This window comes from Coenobita brevimanus, chromosome 25 (genome assembly GCF_032717465.1).
Source record: "Coenobita brevimanus isolate Jiangsu-jjx chromosome 25, ASM3271746v2, whole genome shotgun sequence".
Lineage (NCBI taxonomy): Eukaryota > Metazoa > Arthropoda > Malacostraca > Decapoda > Coenobitidae > Coenobita > Coenobita brevimanus.
This window is the reverse complement of record NC_136978.1, coordinates 292,501-312,704: the sequence shown is the minus strand read 5'-3', so window position 1 is coordinate 312,704 and position 20,204 is coordinate 292,501. Positions and strand designations below refer to the sequence as shown.

Here is a 20,204-nt window from a genome sequence, read left to right as displayed (position 1 = left end):
GTGATGTGATAACTGGTGGTGGTGGTGATGGTGTTGTAACTGTGGTCGTAATGAGTTGATATGATGAGTGAAGTAATGCGGTGTCTGTGGTGCTAGTGATGACTTGATCAATGTAGTGTGATATTGAGTTGCTATATTACATAGCCCTCTTCTGCTCTCTTCCTCCATCATACAAATCTTTAACATTTCTCTTTCTTTCTTACCTTCAATTATCCTCATCATTCTTATGCCCCCCATCTTCTCTGTTCTCCCCTCCCCTACCCTCTCTATACTCCGCTCATCCTCTCACCCTCCCCTATCCTCTCCCTCTCCAACCCATTCCTTAGTCATGCATATCCCTCTTCATACCCCTGATTCATATCCCTCTTTCCTCCTGTACCATCCCATCCTCTTCCCATTCTCCCCTTACCCTCTTTATTCTTCCCTCCCGTCCCTCACCCACCCCTTTCTTCCCTCTCCCTCCCCTCCTCATTCACCGCCTCCCCTCCCTACCCATTTTTTCTTCCATCCCTCCCTAACTCCCTTCTCCAATCTCCCTCCAATACCTCCCTTCCCCTCTCCCCCTTCACCTCCCCCGCCCCTCCACTACAGATATGATGTATAACATGCCTGAACAGATGCCCTGCTTCCCTTTGATCTCTGTGTGTGTAATTTGTGTGTGTGTGTAGAGGCGCATGTGTGTAGTAATGTGTACGTTTATGTTCGTGTTGAGATGTATTTGTGTGTTGGATTGTGTGAGGGTGGCTCGGTGTGTGTGTGGTGGGGGAGGAAGGGAGATTTGTGTGTGTGTGTGTGTGTGTGTGTGTGTGTGTGTGTGTGTGTGTGTGTGTGTGACGGGGAGAACAGTACATTTTAGGTAGGTTTGGTGTTCTAATCCCTGCCAGGCATATACATTAACGCGCGCGCGCACACACACACACACACACACACACACACACACACACACACACACACACACACACACACACACACACACACACACACACACACACACACACACACACACACACACACACACAATTTTTCCTCAATCAAAAGACTAAATACTCGCTCATATATCACCCAGCTTTTATTAGTTTTTTTAAATGAGAGAGAGAGAGAGAGAAAGAGAGAGAGAATGTGTGTGACAGGGAGAGATGGAAGCGTTTTAGTCGCGGGGGTGAATAAGAATAGACAGAAGACAGTGCAAGAAGAGCAAACAGATATTGTATGGGTAAAGAAAATGAACTTAAACCCAATTGAAAGAAAGCAACATGTGGCAGACCATAAGTAAATATAAAGTAATTGAACAATAGAATAGATTAGCAGTAGGTACTAAATGCAGCTAAAATAAGCAAATATAAAATGGATAAATAAAATAAATGGAAAACAGATATGTGAAAAATTAAAACGAAGAAACACTAATCTAATAAAACAATAAGGAAAAAAAAAGGAATAGAACAATGGTAAATAAGCCTCAGTATGCAGTAATTTTCAATAAATAGTACAGGTATATAAATAAATGGAAAATGAAATATAAAAGACAAAGGAGCGAAAAGAAAAACTGTAGAAGATCGTAGTCAAGAATAATTAAGCAATAAAACAACGAAGATTCCAAATATGCAATAAAAGTAGGAAAGAATAATAGAACTGAACAGAAGGAAAACAAAACCTTAAAACAACAAGAGTAACGAAAAGCGAAATCTGTGGAAGACTGTTAGTAAAGAAATACCTCCTTTGTCTGACTCGCAAACTTTACCCTGAAACCAAAACAATATTCCAGTCGAAGAATTTGGAGCCAGGCGGGGTGAGAGAGAGAGAGAGGAAGAGAGAGAGAGAGCATTGTTTATGTTGGGAGGGGGGCGAATCTTTTGTTGGGAAACAGAACACTGCATTTTACTTCATATATTCCTTTTATTAACTAAACTTTTTCGAGGCCTTGGGTACATTTTGAGTATATACTCAGACAGATTTACAATGCTCTTTTTACCTTAACTTCGCGTAGATGTAGATGGTGGAGACCATCATCCACTCTCTTGATGCAGTGCTGCCTACTTCTTCCTAAGGTGACTCTAGACTGAGTAACAAACCCAAAGGTTTCCATTTACCCAGGAAGTCGTTTACAACGCTTGCTGGTTGCCATTAAACTAAATAAAGGGGTGATGTTGAGCTTGCTATGGTGCTCTTGTTTATTGGGTGGAGAGACGTAAATTCGGCGTCCATCGGGGAACCAAACCTCGACATTCTTCCCTGATGTGGCAAGGCGCTATCCACAGCAAGGGAACATTGGTTCGGTGCTCGGGATGGTTCTGTAGGGGCAGTTGCTTGCCTGCGGTTGATGAGTCTTGTCGACCAGACAGACAGGGGTTACTCTGCTCCTTCTACCTTAACCAGGCCCAGATTTTCGTCCTGTTGCAGCTTATGTCACGTTCATCAGTGGAGGAAAAAGTTAATACTTAGGCTTTCCATCCATTTCATACGACATCTTTGTAACTCGCATCATATGCAGGTTTTAATCTATAGGTACAACCCAGAATACTGAACGGAGGGAAGTCAGTTTTCGGCAAAATGAAAGTAATTGAGTATAGCAGAGTAAAGGAGTATATATAGTCTCTCCAGTCAGATGATTTTTTTTTTCCCACCAGAAGATTTTATACAGCTTACGACAGACCTCTGCTGGTGAAAGGAAATGAAAGCTATTTTTTAACTCTGAATGAAATCGTCTAAGTGTAAACGCACGCGCGCACACACACACACACACACACACACACACACACACACACACACACACACACACACACACACACACACACACACACACACACACACACACACACACACACACACACACAGCATTTATTCATGAGCAGAGGTCAGAGTTATCGTATTTCCTATTGTGTGTGTGTGTGTGTGTGTGTGTGTGTGTGTGTGTGTGTGTGTGTGTGTGTGTTGGCGGGGATGTTCGGTACTGTGATCCGTCGTCAAGACATGGTACACCGGGCTGTCCTGTCACTGTCCCGGGATGTACTACGAATACATGGTCCCAGTAGTACAATACCTGTAACAGTTTTAAAAGAGTATTCTCGCTGCAGCCCTTACAGTTGTTTCTACGTGTTTGCATATATCTTTCTGTGTGCTTTCCTCAAGTTTATCCAGAGAGAGAGAGAGAGAGAGAGAGAGGACTGAGCAGCGAGGCATAGATAGGTAATAGGGATAGGACAGGAGGACAGCAGGGGAGAGGAGCATGGGATAGGGGATAATTGAGAGGGAACGAGGAGAGGAGGACAAGAGGAGGAAGGAGGCGAGTGAGAGAGGAAGGGAATGGAGGGCCGGGATAGAGTAGCGAGGAAGGAGGGGAGGGAAGAAGAGGGTGGGCTAGACGAGGTTAGTAAGAGGGAGGTAGGAAAGGGAGGGGAGGGGGAGTAGAAAGGCGGGGCAGTGAGAGGCAGGGAAGGGAAGGTAGGGTAGAGAGGAGTGTAGTGGAGTGGAGTTGCAGGGTAGCTGGTGGGGCAACGTTAGGTGGGAGGGGAGTGGAGGGGATGAGGGTGGGGGAGTGGGAGGAGTAGGGGGAGGCCTGGGTAAGGGTATGAGGAGAGGTTGGGGAGGAGTGGGTTGGGGAAGGAAGAGGGGGTGGGTATGATGAAGGGTGGGGAAGAGACGGGGAGGGGTGGGGAAGGGAGAAGCGGAGAGGAGGGGTGGGGAAGGGAGGATGGGAAAGGACAAGGGAGAGGGGAGAAGGTGGATGGGGAGAGGGAAGGGGGATTGGGTTGGGGTAGGTCAGTGGAGAGGGAAGGGGAGAGGGCAGGGTAGGTTGATCCAGACGCTGTGCTGGGTTTCTCCCTGTCTTATGAAACGCTGTTGTGTGGCCGTCCCATAGGAGCATACTCGCTGGCTATGACCACACACACACACACACACACACACACACACACACACACACACACACACACACACACACACACACACACACACACACACACACACACACACACACACACACACACACACACACACACACACACACACACACACACACACACACACACACACACACACACCTTACCCCTCTCCTCCCACACACAGTGAAGTCTTAAGTCTCGCAGTTAACCTTTTATAGAGCAAGTGACCTCTAATATATTTGTCTTTTGCAAACGTCAGACGCTCTTTATTCAGGTGAATGAAAACATGTTTGACAATGGGTACGTTTTTAAATGAAAACGTCAATTGGATTATGAGTTCGAGCAGTAACTTTGTCATTCACTGTAGTTTTTATTATATTCTCTCTCTCTCTCTCTCTCTCTCTCTCTCTCTCTCTCTCTCTCTCTCTCCCCAGTGTATTAATTGTGCACCCCAGAACGATACAGGAGATAAAATTTAATAAATGATACAGGAGATAAAAATTAATAAACTAAGCTGTGAAGAAATTAATTATGTATGTGGAGAGCGAGAGAGAGAGAGAGAGAGAGAGAGAGAGTACTACACAGACCTTAAGGTACTTTCTCTGTTATCCAGCATAAATATTAATGGAAACACGTACAGTACTCTCTAGTTAAAGTTTAAGAATTGCCGAGTTTCAACAGCAAAGCGCGCTCGTGTGTGTGTGTGTGTGTGTGTGTGTGTGTGTGTGTGTGTGTGTGTGTGTGTGTGTGTGTGTGTGTGTGTGTGCGCCAGGGAACGTTTGTATCTAGAAGTGGTAAGGCTTTTAGAACGTATTTTACGATAGTGTATTTTTAGGGGCTGTTTTATAAGCTGTCACGTGGTGTTTGTGTCGTCGATTGTTGTGCGGTGTTTGTGTTTGTTATTGGGTGTTATGTTTGGTGTTTGGTGTGCTGTGCTTGTGATTATAATTGTCTGTGTTTTGTGTGGTCATGTCAGGCTGTGTTTGTTTTCCTGTGTCTGTTGTGTAGTGTGTATATTTGTGATTTTCATGTCAATGTTATTATGGTGTTCCTGTTGTTTGTTTTTGTGTGGCGTCTTTGTGTGTTCATGTTTGAATATTTTCTGGTATATTTCTTATATCGTCATCATCACCATTTTTATCATCATCATCATCATCATCATTACCATTATCACTTCCACCACCACCTTGACCCAAATTCCCACCTGCACATGGAGTGAGGTAGTATATAAAAACAAACAGAAAAATTAACAGGAGAACTACCAGCAGCGTACCCAGTGAAATGGTCCCACACATTCGTACATCACTTTAAGCGGTCGAAATCCTGACTCTACCTCCCAGGGGAATGTATCAGAATTTCTTTTTTAACCTTGGTTTCATCATCCAGACACTTATTAGGCTACCACCTAAAGATGTGATGTGTGTCCGTTCTCTCTCTCTCTCTCTCTCTCTCTCTCTCTCTCTCTCTCTCTCTCTCTCTCTCTCTCTCTCTCTCTCTCTCAGAATTACAGTTCAGGGAATTGTAATTGGTGTTAGTTTCTCCATGCGTGTTTCTCTAATCTTCTGTTTGTTTTTGCTGTGTTTGTTTGGAGGTGTGTTTATTCTTGTGTTTGCGTTTCACAGGTGAGTGTGTTGATGGAGGACTGGGAGAAAGGAGGAGGGAGACGAAGGAGGGAGGGGAACGAGGTAAGGAGGTCTTTGAAAAATCCATCTTTGCCTTTTGAAGTCTGTGCTCGCTTGGTGTAGTAAGTCTGTCTAGAATCCGTCAGTTCCAAGTGTATCGAACGCGCTCAGGGTGTCTAGAAGTATGTTTATCAAAAATTAACCATTGCCCTATGAAACCGAAGAGCGTAGAGTGTCTTTAAGTAGGACTGTTTAAATCCATCTGTTCCTTATTAATTGCACGGGAGTAGTGTGTTTTCAGTTAGGTCTCTGAAAATTTCATCTCTGCCTTGTGAAATTCGTGCTCGAGTTGAGTGTGTTAATGTAATCCTCGAGCCATTGTCGTCTCTGGCTGAGATGAAAGGAGGAGTTCATTTGCCTGTGTCGTCCCAGTGTCGTGTGGCGGAGCTTTGATCTTCACACTGCCGAGGCAACTCAAATATTTGATGTTTAATGCAGAGGAGGAGGTAGGGGGGATGGATGAGGGAGGGCGGTATTGTGGGAAGGTGGGGAAGGGGAATGGGTGAGGTGCAGAGGATGTTGTGGGAAGGTGTTGGAGAGGGTATTGTGAGAAACGGGGGAGGATATTGTGGGGGGTGGGAGTGTTGTGGGAAGGTGGGGAGGGGGTTATTATAGGAAAATGAGGGAAGAGGGATATTGTGGGAGAGGAGAATGGGGGAATATTGTGGGGAGTAGTGTGTGGGTGAGGCGGAGGGGAGATATTGCGGGAGATAGTAGGAGAAGGATGTAATGTTCGAGGGGGTGGGGTGGAGTGATATAGGACGTGGGAGGGGTGGGTGGGGGACATAGAAAAAGAGTATTACGGAAAGGATGGGAGGAGGGATGAGAGAGAGAGAGGGGGGGGCGGGGGGGCTGGGAAATGAGAGAGAGGTGTTGGAGAGATCTGTCGGATATGTTGTAAGATAAGGACGAGGCAGAGACAAGAGGATGTATGGGAGGGCATGGTCAGGGGGATCAAGGTGCGATGTTGTGGGATGAGGATATTAGAAAGTTTGTGCAGGTTTGTGGCAAAAAAGAAAAGAAAAAAGAAAAAAAAAGCTTTTGTTGGAGTCATAGTGTTACTGAGTGGGGTTAGATGAGGCATGTGGAATGCACTGTCCCAGAAACACTTGATCAACTTGACTGATGATATTTTGTTGCCTAGCATTACGTTCACGTAGAATCATACTGAAAGGAAGAAACATGTTTAGCCATGCTAAGGTTAGGTAGTCGTATGTTGGAGGAATAACCGGACTTTCAGTGTTTCCAATCCAGTTTTAAGTCATTCATTACGATAACGCCCTTCATGTTTAATTCTTGCCTCGTCTTATTTTATCCAGCTTAGGAGAGGCCCATCGTAAAAAAAAAGTTAGAACCCGGCAGTCTTGTGTAATTCATTACAATCAAGTCATTTGTCTGGCTACCATCAGGTGATTTTTCTTAGGTCAAGAGGGAGATCCCTAGCAATGAAAGGGTTGAAGTGAATCTTTACAGATTAATATTTTATATTAGATCAGGTAAGAATACCTGGTAGAGGATGGAATATATGGCCCAAATTATTGTTATTGTTATGTGGTTTCATCAAAGTCTACGCCAGTGGAGCGTCTTGTTTCCGAAAATCCCTATTGAGGTGACAGTCTGGGAGGTTCACCTGAAGTTGGTAACAAAAAAAAAAAAAAGAAGGAATATACTACAAATTAGGGACACGTATGTATCTGACTCAGAAAGTTGACCCAAATTAAGGAAATGACCTGCCACCCAAAATAATTATGCATGTCTGAGTAAGGTCGTAGAGTGTGTGTGTGTGTGTGTGTGTGTGTGTGTGTGTGTGTGTGTGTCCCAGGGTGAGCATCGCTGCTGTGTGATTAAAGTGATGGTTTTTGTCTGTGTCAATAGAAAGTTGTCTCACCTCCCTTAGAGCTGGTTTGGTCTCTCTCTCTCTCTCTCTCTCTCTCTCTCTCTCTCTCTCTAATATTATTAATAATCTTAGCAATGATTCACCAAACAAGTTTACAATTACATTTACTAATGTTTGGGCGTTTGGTCTGAAAGATTAACATTTTTCTTTGCTTTTAAATATTTTTTCTTATATTTTTATTTTCTGTTTACATTTACCGGTGATTAGTTTTGTGTTTCCGTTTCTCTCTCTTTTCGTTTATTCAACTGCCTATCTGTTTTCCGTAAAAATTCTTACTTATCTATATATCTGCGTCTGTCTTATTTATTGAACTGTCTATCTATCTGTCTGTCTATGTACCTACCAGTCCATTTATCTATCTTCACCTGACCCTTAATTTCTAGTAACCCAGCGTTAACAAGAGTCGTGGTTGTTGAATAGGGTGACCATCAACATTCACTCCATTAGGCCGCCAGTGGGGTGAGAGAGAGAGAGAGAGAGAGAGAGAGAGAGAGAGAGAGAGAGTCAGGAAATGAGTGTATTCTTCACTGTCCAGAAGTTAAATGTGCATTGTTTGTTTTGAGTGTCCAATACTGGTGCATTCGCTTTGGTGTCTCCTTACTAATTATATTCATTTTTTCTTCGTACATTTCGTTGTTTATGTGATCTCATATGTGTATTAAGACTTAGCTGGAATTCTGTGCATATATACAGAATATATTTCTTAAGGCGTATCTCACTGCTTTTGTTTTCGCTTGTCACTGCTCATCTGAACTCTGCTAGCGTCCCTTCCCTGTTACGGTGGGCACGCAGCTTTTTCTCTCCAGCTCTTTAAAACAGGAGTTAACTGGTTTTCTCGTTACTTCATTTGCACAGCTCGTCAGCTCTGGACTGTCTTTCTTAGTTAGTCTTGCCCTCTGTCTATTACCTTCAGCCTTTTAAATGCGAATGTGTCCTGGTATATTGATATGATTGAATTTTAGTCTTTGTTGTGCTTCTTTCATTTTTTTTTTCCTTGCTCTCTGGACCCAGCATCACTCCATCCGGTGTGAAGAAATGTCTGGATTATGATGACCAAGAAGAATGCACAAGAAAACACACACACACACACACACACACACACACACACACACACACACACACACACACACACACACACACACACACACACACACACACGAGAACACTAATTTTCACAACCCATTTAGCAGATAACGCTCTCAACCCCATCCGTTACCATCCCATTCATCCCCCCATATTAACTCCACCCCCACCCCATTCACCTCATCACCCCTAATTAAATTGATGGGGGTCCAGTGTAGATAAGGCTGTGGAGATTATGTTATGTCCTGAGTGCCAAATGGTGTGGTGTTATCAGCGCTTGTATATAGATTCCACTCTTATCTGGCGCTATGTGGGTCTATTGATTGTATGTCAGAAACTGGTTAATATATGATCAGATTCCACGGCTACTGAGTGTGAGGTATGGCTTCTGAGAGTATTTGGTGTCTTCTGAGATTTCGGGGTGTTATGTAGTACCTATAACACGATGAGAGAGAGGTGAAAATGAAAAGGGTATATATGGCAAGAGATGAGGATGCATAAAAGACAGGAAGAGCGGATGATAGATGAGAGAAAGTGATGGAAAATATAAACGATGTTCCTGTAAATTTAGTTCCTGTAAATTCCAAGGGTTTTCAGTCTGGTTAAAGGTTCTACAGCTATTCAGTGTTTGATTTAAGCAGTGGTAATACTATGCATATAACAGGGGTGTCGAGTTTTATATATACTGTAGATTCAATGGCAATGGTGAGTTAGGTGGGCCTATTGATTTCTGGGATATTCATTGCTTGGTAAAAGTTCCGAGACTGTTGATGTATGATTTTAATCTGGAGCTGTTTAGTGTTACCTGTATAATGTAGAGTCCTTGACTATCTGGTGTTATGTGGGGCTATTCAGACGATCTGGTGTTATGTGGGGCTGTTCAGTGCTAAATATTCTACGGTTGTTCGGTGCATTGTATGGGAGGGAGGTCTCAGACCATCCCCTCCGGAATGTTCCGTCTCCCTCCAGTATTCATTCCTCTTTCGCCACCTCCTTCCTCCTCCTTGTCTTCTCACCTCCCTCAACCTTCCCTTTCCCCTTCCAGATTCCTCCCTATCCTCTTCACTCTTTCTCCCATCCATCTCCCTTCCTCTTCTGCATTCTCCCCGTCCTGTCTTCCTCCTTCATTCTTCCCCTCTTATCTTCCTCCTACATTCTCCCCCTCCCCTGTCTTCCTCTTACATTGTCTCTTTCTCCTCACATTTGCTCTAACCCCTCCCCCTCTCGTCATTACCCGTCATCACTCTTGCCTTGTCTTTGATCCCACACCCGTCTCTGGGGAGGAGGACAGGAAGGGGTATGTGAGGGGGAGAGGTAAGTTTGAGTTAGAATGTGGGAGGGGAGGGAAGCGGAGGAGAAGGAAAAGGGAGGGGGGAATGTGGGGAGAGAGAGAAGTTTGGATGAAAGTGGTAGGGAGTGGAAATGGGAGATGAGGGCAGAGGAAGGGGAGTGTGTGGAGAAAGGTAAAAATGAGAGAATTTAGGAGGGAGAGGACAGGGGAGGGGATGGTTAGGGAGGGGAGTGTGGGGAGAGAGGTAAGTTTGGGAGAGGATGTGGGAGGGAGATGAGAGGAGCGAGGAGCAGAGCAGAGCAGAGCAGAGCAGAGCAGAGCAGAGCAGAGCAGATAGCAGAAGATGAGAGGGGAAGGGATAGAAGATGAGAGGAGAGGACAGGACAGGAGAGGGGACAAGATGCAAGGAAGGGAAGGGAGAGGAAGGAAATCAAGGACAGCAAAAAGTAATTGAAGGAAATTGGTGAATGTGAGATAGACAACGAGCAAAATGTAAAAGACAATGTGAAAAATAAAACTGGCAAAATGTGGAACAGGAAATGGGAAAAATATAAAACTTCTATTTTTATTACTTCTTGGTAAAACTCATACAAACAAATGTATATACCGGTAAATAAATAACTGGGTATTTCTTTTTGCTTATAATGCACGCAGCTGGGGGTGAGCATAGAGCTTTTTCATATATCGGTAAAAATAACATGAGAATTTGGAGGGATGAGTAAATATAATGGTAAAATGAAGTTGATGTCATGTCGGATGATAAGTTAGGGAAAGAAATGCACCGTACACGTGCTGATGGACAAATGTAGGCGAAACTAGATAGTAGTAAATAGAAAAATACATACGAATTAATAATGTCACAGACGAAGAGATACGACGAAATGAGAATAGGATGTTGATATATGTGTATAGGATGATGATACGAGGATAGAAATGTATATAGGTTCAAGAGTGTTGGCAATAGAATGTGTATGATGGTTGCTGATAATGGAATTTGTGTAGAATAAGGCGTGTTGGTAATAGTATTTGTGTAGAGTAAGGGGTTTTGGTAATAGAATGTGTGTAGCATGAAAAACATTGGTAATTCACTGTGTGCATAAAATATGATATTGGTTATGGAGGCTGTGTACAGTGACAAATGTTGGTAATATAAAGTGTGTGTAGTAAAGGATGTTAAGACTGAAGTGTGTCCCTAAAGATGGATATTGTTAATAAAAACTGTGTAGTTGGTAATGGTATATGGGATGTTGGTATGTAATGGAATGTGTGTGTAGAGGAGGGTTGGCACTGGGCTGGACATGGCACTCAAGAGGTTGGCTCAGATGGTGCCACTTGAAGAGGGGGATGGGGCTGTGTGTGTGTGTGTGTGTGTGTGTGTGTGTGTGTGTGTGTGTGTGTGTGTGTGTGTGTGTGTGTGTGTGTTACACATGTGCACATGAGTCTGTATACATAAGCAGTGTACCCAGAAGATAAACACATACTTTCCTGACCTTGCCAACATCCATTCATATTGTACGCTTTTCCTTCTTCCTCAGCGCAGCCCATCAATAAAAGATAAATTTCCGGGGATTCTGTTATTAGATTTTCATATTGGGTGTATTCTTATCCCTAATGCATTCCGATCTTTTCTTTTTGGTTTATTTTCCCCTTTGTGTGTGTGTGTGTGTGTGTGTGTGTGTGTGTGTGTGTGTGTGTGTGTGTGTGTGTGTGCTTAATTTTCCATTTGTTTATCCTTCCTTCCTGCCATTTATTTAATCTTTCTTGTTCTTTGTCCCTCGGTTCATTCATTAATCCATCTTTTCATAATTTATTACACTCGTTCATTACAAATACAGATTATTCATGTTATATATCCATCCATCAATCCATCTATCCGTCCATTCATCCATCTTGCCCACCGTCCGCCCGTTCGTCCGTACACCTACCCACCCACTCATCCATCCATCCATCCAACCTTACCCTCAGCCTCAGTAATGTTAATGGCTCAAGGGAATACGTATCCACGCTTGCTTCCTCCTCTCTCATCTTTTCTCCTCCCCTCCCCACCCTTCATTAAGGCTGTCGCGTCTGGTCTCCTTTCCTCTCTTCTCATCTCTTATGCCTGTTTTCCGCTCCCCATTTTTTCTTCTCTTGTTCTGTGGTCTCCTCTCTTAATCTCCTGTCTTCTCATTTCACATCTCTTTCATTCCATTTTGGTGCGTCTCCATTTCTCCCCTCTTCTGATCTCTAATTTTGTTTGTTTCCTCTCCCCCCCTCTCCATTCCTTTCCCTTCCTTTCACTTTAATAAGGCTGTCTGGTCTCCCCACCTCTTTTTTTCCCTTGTCATCTCATCACCTCTCCCTTCTTTCCTGTTTCTCGCTCTTCCTCCTCTCTTATCCCTTCCTATCCCGTCCTCTCACCTGTATCATCTCGTGTCCCTTCTCCATGCCTATCCTTCCTCTCCTGTCTCCTCTCTTCATTCTTCTTCCTCTCGTGTCTTCTGATCTCTCCCATCGCCTCTTCTCCTTTCCTATTTTCTCCTCTCATCTCTTCCCTTACTTCTCTTCGCCCGTCTCTCTATCCCCCCTTTCTTCATGCTTTTCATTTTATATCATTTTTTCTCTCCTCATTTCTTCTGGTGTGATCGTTACTGAACATCTCTCTCCTCTCCAGTACTTTAATTCTCCTCCTCTCCATGTCTTCTGCCTTGATCTTTATTAATGGTATAGCTTTCCTTTTCAGTAATTTTATTTCTCCCCTTGTTCTTCTTGTCTCTCCATTCATCACATTTCATTTCCTCTCGTCTCTCCTCACCTCCTCATTAAGGGCACATCTCTCTCCTGACAGACACCGGGCTCTCTCTTTCTCTCGTTATTTTTACCTTCTCCGTCCGGATAATGATTTCCTGGGGGGCAGGAGCATATCCGGGGGGCATAATTTGTGGGGAGGGGGTCTGGTGGTGCATCCAGAGTCCGGGGAGTTCATGACCTGGATTTAACTCATATGCTGGGCCTTCCTACAGGGTGGCCCGGAAATAGCGCTCTGGGTATGTTATGTGTTGCGGGGAAGACTCTTTGTGCTAGCATGGGTGTAGGTGTGGCAATGGTACTGTGCCATCGAAGCAGACACTGTAGAGCGTGAAACGAGTTATGGGAAGTAGAAACTGAATACAAAAATGCTTGGTAGGCATTGAGAACGATGACTCAGCCGTCCCAACAGCTTACAAGAAAAGGGAGATAAATGTTAGAAGTGGCTACTGAAAAGCCCGAGGAAGTAAAGTGGCAGTCACTAAGAAAACCATGATTAGATTAGAGATCAGGCTTTTTTGTGCAAGGAAGAAAGAACGAAAGACTTGAAGCCTCCAAATTGTTCTTCCCAGGAAAAACTATGCAAAAGATAAGTCACATCCAAGAAGATTGCATGAAGGTGTATCAGCGTATGAAGATGTATGAAAGAGAGAGAGAGGAGGGGGGGATTCTTGACGTCAGGAGTTATTTTGACGTCACCAGCGGCATAACTTAGCATGGGTCACTCGGCAGGGGAGGAAGTGGGAAGGCAAAAAGTTTTTCTTATGTCCCAAGTGGCTCAGCATTTTTTCTTAGTATTTTTTTTACCTTTGAGATTTTTTCTTTATCTCTCTATCTATCTCTCTGGCTGTCTATCTATCTATATCTATCTATCTATCTATCTATCTATCTATCTATATATATATATATATATATACAGTATATATAAGGAATAGTGGGTGATGATTTATACTGTTTGAAATATTGGGTAATTTATTTCGGATATTCTTGAATATTGAGTTTTTTAAATTATTGTTATGGGTCTAGTAGTTGGCGAATGTTGATTTATGTTTCATCTTTTTTTTTCCTCATGTCCGACATGGACGGGCTTGTCAGTCCGTTCCCTCAAGCCCAATAGTCATTCGAGATGATAAAATCCCTCATATGTCACGACTTTATCTCCATAATCCTCTATTCATATTGAGCACATGCTAGAGCTGAGGACTGGAGCAGGCAAGTTATTTGTTTGTTTACTTAATTTGTTACATGGCAGTTGGTATTGCGAAAGATTAATATGGTCTATTTCACCGTGATAGAAGGATGAGGGACTGGAAAGAGAAATTAAGGAAAGAATGAGTTGCTCGGAGAAAAGGAAACGAAGGAAGGAGGCAAAGAGGAAAAAACCACGGGCGGATTCATGAAAATGTAAGACTGAGGGAAGGAAGCAAACAAGGGGAATAGATGAGAGAGAGAGAGAGAGAGAGATGCACAGAATTAAAGAAATATAAGACTAGAGAACCGGAAGGAAAGGAAAGACTACTCTGGCAGAAACGAGAGAGAGGGGGGGGAGGGAGGAACCACTCAGGCAGCCACTGGAAGGGACGTTAAGTGAAGAGACAGAATGGAAAGCTATTTGTACTTAGGGGAGCGCTTTTTTCAACCGCTAGATGGCTCTGCTCTCGCGCCTGATGGGAGTTTCTTGTCGGAGTTGGCTGATTTGTGGCGCGCGCGGAGTTTTCTTGTGTTTTTCTTGTTTTTTTTTCTATAGGGAGAGGGATGTAAGAGGAAGGTGTATCGTTCTTGGGAACAGAGTGAGAGAGGGATGGGGAAGAAGATGCTTTATTGTCTGTATTTCTAAATTCATACCTGTCTATATGCTTCTGTCTGTCTGTCTGTATTTATTTAGCTGTTTGTTTGTACGTACATGCATAAGTACATTAATATATAAATACACATACCCGACCCGTATATGAATGTGTGTATATATGTATTATATTTTTTTTACTGATCTTCCAGTCTCTCTCTCTCTCTCTCTCTCTCTCTCTCTCTCTCTCTCTCATTGATTTCCTTCGCTTCTGTCCGGTTGTGATGCATCGCTGAGGAATTTTACCGATGGCTGCCTTTTCTCATTTCCGTAAACCTTTTTTCCTCTCGATTTTCTTATATTCCTCCATGCTTTATTTTTCTTTCTTTTCTTAGTTGCTTCTCGTCCATTTCTCGTAATTTTTGTCATCGTTTCTTTTTCATGTGGTATTGTCATATGATTTCTTGTGATTTCCTGGTCATTTATTTCTTGTGTGTGTGTGTGTGTGTGTGTGTGTGTGTGTGTGTGTGTGTGTGTGTGTGTGTGTGTGTGTGTGTGTGTGTGTGTTTTACCTTCCCTAAGTAAACTTCCTCCCCGCTCACATTCAAGCCAACCTCAGTTTTATTTTTTTTATCTTTTTTTTTCCTTTCATGGATTCTCTCTCTCTCTCTCTCTCTCTCTCTCTCTCTCTCATTTCCTTGATTGTCTTGCTTTTTTCTCTTCCGTCTTCCTGTGGCGTGGTTAGCTTTTTCTCTTTTCTCTTATTTTTCACCGTTTTCTTTTAATCTACAATTTCTCTTTTGTTATCCTCGTTTTTATTGTTTTTACTCTTTTTCTCATATACTGCCTCGTTTTCTTCCTCTTTTTTTTCCCTTCCCCTTTTCCTCCTAGTCACTTTGTCTTTTCCTTCTCCTACTCTCCTTTTCCCTCTTCCTTACTACGCTTACCTGCCCTCCGTTTTCCTCCTCTGCTTCTTTTTTTTTTCCTTTTCTTTCTTGTGTTCCCTCCTTCCCCGTTTCATATCCTCTCTCGTGTTATCCTCCCTCTTACCTATCTCCTCTCTTTCCTTTCCCACACTCTTGTTTTCCCTCCTTTCCTGCCATTCCCTTCTCCCTTCTTTCCTGCCATTCCCTTCTCCCTTCCTCCCTTTTTCTCTGTTCTCTGTCCACTTTCCTGTTTCCTCCCACCCAACCTATCCTCTATCCTTCCCTCCTCCTTCTTTCCTGTTTTCCTTCCTTTTCTCCCTCCTCCCCTCCCCCACCCCAACCCACCGGACCTTGGTAATTAATGCATATGGCGCCTTCATGCTTCCTCCCACTCCCCCTTCCCCCACCTTCCCATCCTCCTTTCCCCCCTTCCCCACCTTCCCATCCCCTTCCTCTCCCTTCCCCTCCCCTCTCCTTCACTGTCTTTCCAGCACTGTTTCTATTTCCTGGTTCTTCTTTTTCTGCCGCTTCCTCTCATTCTTACTCCTCCTTCACTGCTTTCTTTCACTTTCTCCACCCCATTCCACCCTCCTGTCCCTTCTCCTTCCTCAGCGTGTGCTCCTTTTCTCCTCCCCTCACTGCATTCTGGTCTTCCTTCATCCTCTCCATCTTTTCTTTTTCCCCTCTCCCTCTCATCTCCCTCCCTCTCTCTCTCTTACCTCATCCCTCCTCCATGCATAAGATCACTCCATTTGGGTGTCGTGGTGCTGACTATGCGAGTTGGGATGGAGGGAAGGGGAGGAAAGGGAAGGGAAGTAAGTGGAGAGAAGAAAAGGAGACGTGATGGAGCCGGAATTGAGAGGAAGGGAAAGGAAGAACAGGGGAAATGAAATTAAGTGGGAGGGACAGAAATGGAGGGAAGAGGGAAAGGGACGGGAGAAATCAGAGAGGAGAGGTAGAATAAGATCAAGAGGAGCGTGGAAATGAGCGAGAAGACAGTATAATAAAGGAAGGGAGGAAATGAAACGGGAGAGGGGAGGAAATGAAATGAAACGGGAGAGGAGAGGAACGGAGATTGATGGATGCGGGGCAGGGAAGAGAGAAGGTGAGGGGGGATGAAAGTTTCAGTAGGGAAGTGAAGATGAGAGGAGAGAATTATTTATCTTTAGTATAGAAAGTAGGTAGATGAAACTCAGCTGTACTGTCGACTGCAGATATCGCGTCGCCTCTCCTGCCATTTTCCATGGGCATTGAACATCTGTCTCGTGATGAAGCTGCAGCAACCAGCACTGATACTGATGGCATTGTTTGGCTACAGATTAATATAATCAGTGTCGGGTGCCTCTTTATTACGAGAGGGGCAACCAATATTCTTCAACACAATGTACAGAATAAAAGCGTTACTGTCACTCGATTACGACAAAATATACACTCACCATCAAAAGTTACATATCTTGTCCTGTTTCTCTTACCTTGAATTCTGCAGATCGATCAAAAAGCCATGGTCACGGGTCATGGTCATTAGTTCTGACGTATCGTTGCTAGACTATCCATGCGCCCTCGCTGCTAACCTGTGTTTTGTTTTGTATCGTACTTTTAACTGTCACTGTGTGTAAACAAATGCCCATGTATGTTGCTGTGTAGTGTTGTTCAAAGTGCCAGTCGAGGGGGGATGCTATTATATTTTGTGTCATACTCCACAGGCATACTGTCTCGTGTTGTGATATTTTCATCCAGCAGAGAGTGTACATCCGTGTGTGTGAATTTGCTCTCCCTCTGGCTGTCCCCTCCATCACCATCACTCACAGCATCAGCCCCTCATCATAATTGCCCACCCATACATCACACGCAGGCAGAGCAGCGGCAGGCACTGGGGATTGTGTGTGTGTGTGTGTGTGTGTGTGTGAGCGTGTAATTACGCCGCGAAGCTTGATTGGGGAGTAGGGAGTGGGGAAGGGAGTAGGGAGGAAAGGGAAGGGAAGTAGAAAGGAAAAGGTCGAAATCAGAGAGGAAACACGAATAGCGGCAGAACGAGGAACAGGGAGGGAAGCATATAGAAGAGGGGATTAGGGTTGGAATAGAGACGAGAGGCGGGAGGGAAGGGTGATAGAAGAGAACGGGATAGGAAGCTTGAAGGTAGGGGAATAATAAAGGAAAGGAAGAGTGGTAGAGAGGAAGAAGAGAGGGGAATAAGGAGAGCAGTAAAGAAGAGGGAGGGTAAGTGGATATGGGAGAAAGGAGGGTGAATGGATGTAGAAAGGATGTGGGTGGGATGTTAAAAGGGAAAGGAAGGGGAGGAGAGAGGATAATAGTGAGGGAAGTAAAGAGGGGAAGGGAGTAGAAAATAAGGGGGAGTAGGGAGGGAGATAAAATGGGGAATGGAGGGGAGTAGGGAGAAGAGTTAGAAGAGAAGAGGATCGGGAAGGAAATTATAGGAAAAGTTGAGAGTGGAAGGAATGGGAGTAGAGAGAAGGGGGGAAAGAGAAGGAAGTACAAGAAAGTAAGGTGATGGGAAATGGAGAGGGGAAGGGAGGATGGTAGGGAGGGGAGTAGGAATATTGTGCCGTATGTCTGCCACAATAGCCGTATAATATATAGTATGCTGGCTCTCATTAGTAATATAATTTAACGTCAGTATGAATTTCTAGTCATTCTGAATCTACACACCCATTGAAACCAAAATTGTCGAACCTAGGAGTGTCATTACTTCTCGTACATACTGTACGTGGGTTGGAAGCGAACGGTGATGGAAAGTAATTGGATTGAACTGATAGACATACATTTTGAGAGTTATAGGTTATTGGGGGAATAGACTTCATGTTTTAAGCTTATTGATTGGAATGGAAAACAGCGTAATTAGTTTAGGTGTGATGGAACCCAGCGTAAATTGAAATAATTAAACGCTCCTTTCCATGAGTTATTTTTCGATGAGTAACATTCTTGTTACTGCTAGACGATTGTATTCAGCCTAGAGACATTTGGAGGTGGTGGTGTTAGGGGTAGCCTACATTAACCTCTTGTGCGATAAATCTCCAGTAAGATGATAAAAACCCCTGAGAGTAGTGATAATAGACTACAAGACGACATCGTAATGAAGTGGTTGATACTTTGTTATTTGGTTCAAGTATGGAGGAAGGAAGTGTACTGAACTGATCTAAATGGACTGGGCCGTGTTAATACCTTGGTAACCTCTTCACTACCAATATATTTTTTTCACGTCCAGGGTATTTTAGTCAATTTAGGAGAGCCCCATCAGAGTGAAGGAGTTAACGAAGGTTACATATTAAATGCATCCAATTCGACAAGTCTGTCATAGTCTGAATAGTATAATCTGGTTGTATTAAAAAAAAAAAAAAAGAATAGAATAGAAATAACGTCCCCGGTCTGAAGGGTATAGGTGTGTCGGAACCGAGTGTAAATTGAACTGATGAAAGTGGATTGGATGGTGTTAATACCATGTTAAAACCATGTTAATACCGTGTTAATACCTGGTGAATGGGGTGGACATAGGCATTAGGTGCATGTACAGTAGGTACGTAACGTTGTAAAATTATTAGACTATGGTACGGGTTGGTAGGGGAAAGAGTTAGGGGTAGAGAGAGGGAGGGGAAGGGGTTGGGAAAGGAAAGGGAAAATATGAGGAAAAGTTGCAGAAGGTGGAGGTGAAGAGTAAAGGAGGGGAGCAGGGAAAGGAGAGAGGAAAGTAGAGGATGCAGGAAGCGAAAAAGGGAGGGGAGGGGAGGATGAAGAAGGAAGTAGAGAAGCGAAAGAGAATAGGGAAACAGAAAGGGAAGGAAGAGTAAAGTAGAAAGGGGAAAGGAGGGAAGTGAAGGGGTGTGGAACGGGAAAGGAAAGGAAAGGAAGTACGGGGGAGAAGGGAGCAAGAAGGCGAGTAGAAAGGAGAACATAGGAAGTAGAGATGGGAATAGAAGGGAAGTGAGGGTGGAGGTAGATAGCAGCGAAAGTAGAGCGTTCATGAAGGGGACTAAGGGTAGAAGGGGAGGTGGAGGAAAATAGCAGGGTGGTGTATGTAGTGTTTGGCAGGGTGTGTGTGTGAGTGGGACAGGGAGTATGTGACAGGTTGTGTATTTGTGCCAGGGAGAGAGAGAGAGAGAGAGAGAGAGAGAGAGAGAGAGAGAGAGAGAGAGAGAGAGAGAGAGAGAGAGAGAGAGAGAGAGAGAGAGATCCGGGTAGGAAGAATATTTGATGTAAGTGATAAAATGAGAGGCAAACAGAGACAGACAGTGACAGGCAGACAAAGAGACAACAGAGGTTGCAAGGGTGGCAAGGGAGGTGTTGGTGCAGAGAGAGAGAGAGAGAGAGAGAGAGAGAGAGATGGTAGGGTAAGCAGGGGCAGTGAGGGTTAGGGCCGTGGCGGAGATAGCAAAGGGAAGGGAAGGAGAAGATGGTAGTAATTCCAGAGGCGGGAGGAGAGGGGAAGGGAAGGGAAGGGTAGGGAAGGGAAGGGAAGGGCAAGGCGGGGAAGGACAGGACCGGGCGGGGCAGAGCAGGGCATGGCAGGGCAGGGCAGGACATCAGAACTTGAGAAAAGAGCACAACTAGAGAAGACCGATTTGCCCATACTGGGCAGCTCCTGTTTAAGAGGATGATTCACTTGCAAGTCAAGATATGGCTAGACAGGGCAGGCCAGGGCAGGCCAGGGCAGGACAAGATAGAAGAGAACAGAGCACAACAGACCAGAACATGAGACGATAGGAAACAGGAAATGTCGTGGATAGGGAGGTTTCAGAGAGAGAGAGAGAGAGAGAGAGAGAGAGAATTATAATGAGGGGAGGTAATGATGGTAATTGAGGTGGCAGTAGAAAGGTAGGGAGGGGAGGATGGAAAAAACGGAGGTGAAAGAGTATGAAGGGCAA

The 20,204-nt window shown here is 44.2% G+C and overlaps 1 protein-coding gene across 1 annotated transcript in view; it reads left to right on the top strand.

The window, feature by feature from the left end:
- The window catches only part of fra (neogenin protein frazzled), a 518,157-nt gene that overhangs the window by 340,952 nt on the left and 157,001 nt on the right, over positions 1–20,204 (top strand). The gene's annotated exons all lie outside the window — the stretch shown is intronic.